General features: G+C 43.3%; 1 pseudogene; it reads left to right on the forward strand.

Moving 5' to 3' along the window:
• Positions 1-1,598: 1,598 nt before the first annotated feature.
• On the forward strand, positions 1,599-1,656 carry LOC120225414 (annotated as a pseudogene).
• Positions 1,657-3,991: the final 2,335 nt, after the last annotated feature.

A 3,991-nucleotide genomic window follows, 5' to 3' on the forward strand; every position in this document is an offset into this window, starting at 1 on the left:
CACGGGAGGGGGGACTTGAACGACAGAAGTGTGTTCTCTCACGGCTCTGGGGTCTCGAGGTCCGCAGTCAAGGTGTCCCCAGGACCATGCTCTCTCTTGAGGCTCTGCGGGAGAAGAGCCCTGGCCTCACCTTGCTTCGGCATTGCCCGCAGTCCGTGGGGCCTTGGCCGGCAGGTGCATCTTGGCACCTCTGCCTTCGTTGTCACAGGACTTCTTCCCTGTGTGTCTCCGTGTCCACATTTCCCTCTTCTTATGTTAGATTGGGTTCCGCCCACCCCCCCCCCCAATTCAGTACGAGTTCATCTTAACGTGACGATACCTGCAAAGACCTTGTTTCCAAACAAGCCACACACACAGCCTCTGGGGATTAGGGTTTGAACATAGTTTGAGGACACACAATTCAGCCTACACCACAGACCAAGATGTATATGGAATTTTGATACCACGAAGGCTGCCATTTTATTAAAAAACACTTTTTTAATGTTTTATTTATTTCTGAGAGAGAGAGAGAGAGAGAGGCAGCGTGAGCAGGGGAGGGTCAGAGAGAGAGGGAGACACAGAATCTGAAACAGGCTCCAGGTTCTGAGCTGTCAGCACAGAGCCCAACGCGGGGCTCGAACCCACGAACTGTGAGATCATGACCTGAGCCGAAATTGGACCCTTAACTGACTGAGCCACCCAGGCACCCCTAAAGCCTGCCACTTCAATAGAATAAATGCTGCTAGAAAAATTGGTTATTTAGAGGCACCTGTGTGGCTCAGTTGGTTAGGCATCTGACTTTTGATTTCCTTTCAGGTCATGATCTCATAGTTCGTGAGTTCTAGCCCCACAGAGGGCTCTGTGTTTACAGTGTGGAGCCTGCTTGAAATTCTCTCTCTATCTCTCTCTGCCCCTCTCTTGCTCATGTTATCTCGATCTCTCTCAAAATAAATAACTTAAGGGGCGGCTGGGTGGCTTAGTCAGTTAAGCGTCCGACTTTTGCTTAGGTCATGATCTCGCGGTTCGTGGTTCGAGCCCCGCGTCGGGCTCTGTGCTGACTGCCAGCTCGGAGCCTGGAGCCTGTTTCAGTCTGTGATTCCCTCTCTCTGAGCCTCCCCTGCTCATGCTGTCTCTCTCTCCTAAAAATAAATAAAAACATTAAAAAAAATAAAAAAAATAAACTTAAAAAAGTTGCTTATTTACAGGTGTCAAGAAAGTGAGGATTCATGACCTGAAAAAGGAAAAAAAGGAAGAAATAAAAGAAAGTCCATGTAAATATAAAGCAGAGCGAGTTGTGCATTTGTAGTTATTTATTAGGGGTTTGTTCTGGGGAAATTACCCACGCTCTCTGGACCTTGCGCTTCTTCCTCTCGGATGAGGCTAGGAGGGCCAGCATGGGTGTTACATCGAGAGGGCTGTGTGAGACACAAGAGAAGCCGTGTGTTCGGCCCGGGACAGTGAAAGCCCACAGCCTGTGCAGTTTTCCATCCTTCTCTTCCAAATTCTGTATTTCCATCTCCAGATGTGAAACTGGGCAGAGATCGTAACGGAGAGGGCAGCTTTGGTTTACGCGGGTAGCTTCCTCAGAGCTTTTCTTACTAAAAAATTAATAAAGTTTCCTGTTGTGTGAAAGGAGAGTAGTTAGCACTCCCCCTGACAGGGATGGAAGGGAGCGCTCCCCCCGACGACGCCCCTTCGCGCCCTCCCCTCCTCACCAATCCCTCGGCCCCCTCCACCCCCACCCCTGCCCCCACCTGACCGCATGCATATGATTAATGGCATCTAACTACTCACCGCTTGCTGCTGTCCTGGTGTGGGGCCAGAAGGCGGGCACGCTTGGGGGGGGCACAGTGCGCTGTACAGACCACTTGGGTCACTCCGTCCTACACCAGAAACGAATGTCACGTTGTGTATCAACTAGACTAAGAAAAGAATTTTCTTCCCATGTGGGTGTCAGTTGGGCAAAAGTCAAACGTACCGTAGCATATCTTTCTTAAAATAGTTATTAGTTATCATTGAACTTCTACCTGGAACGTTTCAAGAGAACGTTCCCACAGGCTTTGAGGTTTCCCTGTATTTGGATTTCAGTGTTGGAAAATTTGCCTGCAGTATTTCTTTTCATCTCCAAATGGGGATTGGGCACCAATACATGAAGCCCCACACACAGGAAACCAAGCCACACCAAACAAAGAAAAACACACACACACACACAAGAGTATTCCTAATATAGAAGAGAATAAGATTGCAGTGAGAAATTGTGGAGCTGGGTTTGTGGTTCCAGACGATAAATCTGGGTCAATGTTGACTTTCTAGACCTAGCTGGATAACTCTCCACCACCAGCTGCCTTTTGTAAAAGCTTCAGAGGAATGTGTGTTGATGAATATGATTGAATTGTGTCAGCATGCAAATCCCTTTACATATCAGTTTATAAAAATTCTGTATCACGGTTCTGTATTTTTCCTTCCTCTCTTATAGAAGAAAAATGAACTGATACCTCTAAATGACTTGTTTTCATTTAGAGATAAATAATATAGAGATTATCCTTTCATTGGAAATTTACAAATAGAGTTGGTAATTACCATTATGGGATTCTGGGTTTGTATACCATAAGACTGTGTTCCATTTATGTTGCTACATAAGATAATAATAAAAAGAGTATAATGGCTATTAAAAAAGGATCTTTATTGCACACTTTGTTGAAATTCGATGTTTTAAAAAGTACAAAGCCATGAGGCTGTATTAAATTATTTGCTCTTTGCAGATGTGTGATGTGTGTGGAGGTGACTTTGATGGGGAACCACACAGAACGACCATCAATGCCCCTTGGGACTATGGTTTTCATTAGACTGCTCTTTGCAAGAGTTGATGTTCACCAAAGAAATAAGTGCCCCCTAGTATCATGGGAGCTGACCACTCTTGAGACTTTATTAGGCTTTTCCTTTGTAAACCGAGGTCTAAAAATGTAGCTCTAACCAGCTCTGAATGCCAGCCATGTCTAGCTCGACTGAAATGCTGAGCTCAGAGTCAAAACTTACGGGGAAATAAAACTTTGAAGCTTCTGTGCAGATTTTGCCAGATACTGACTTTGGTCTTATGGAGGCACCATGTGAGGCATTGAGCAACATTTAACACATGTATATTGAATCATTATACACTGATTTTTGAAATTACCCATCTAAATAGTATTTTAAGGATATTTCTCCTTTTCCACCTTCTCTCATGTATTTATAGAAGAGTTATTAGCATTGGTCCCATACGAGGGGATTTGTACCCCTTATTTCATTTTTATACCAGCTCTGAAATGGGGGGGGGTCACTGGCCATTGTTGTTGATATCTTGTGTTTTACAAATGAGAAATTAAAGATTGAAAGAAGATATTGGCTCAGGATCCCCAAAATAGCAAATGTTAAATGAATAGAGTGTAAGAAAACCAAAAATTCTTGGGAAAAATTTGTGGGGGTTTCTTAATGATTCAGAAAATGTGCTGTTATGGTGATTACTAAAACAGTGAAAGAAAAAGAGGAGAGAAGGAGAAAGCAAGCAAGCAAGAAGAAAGAAAGAAAAGAAGGAATGAAGGAAGGAAGGAAAGGAAAGGGAAAAAAAAGAAAACAAAGCAGAAAAAAAAAGAAAGAAATGAAGAAAAAGAAAGTAAAAAATGTTTGAGAAGCTGTTGATAGGTAGGGATAGTGCTACATAGATTAAATCCTGTCAGGGTTGAGTTTCCTATCTTGTTACAAAATTGATGCCTGATTACGAATTCTGAAATGAGAAAGCAGTTTGAAAGAGCCACCATTTTGATTTTTCTTCCTTCCTAAAAGACCTAACAGGTGCCATACTTACTGCATTATTTTTTCTCAAATCAGAACATTTTCATTTTCTTCCTTCTTTTCCCTTTTGGTTTGTTTACTTGTCACAGGAAATTTTCGCTGAAATACTTTAATTTTCCTAATAGTTCGTGATGATTACCTTAGAGCCCTGGTGGCAGTGGAGAAGATGGGGGTGTGCAGTCTA

Source organism: Hyaena hyaena, unplaced genomic scaffold (assembly GCF_003009895.1).
Source record: "Hyaena hyaena isolate Hyena2069 unplaced genomic scaffold, ASM300989v1 scaffold_1391, whole genome shotgun sequence".
Classification (NCBI taxonomy): Eukaryota; Metazoa; Chordata; class Mammalia; order Carnivora; family Hyaenidae; genus Hyaena; species Hyaena hyaena.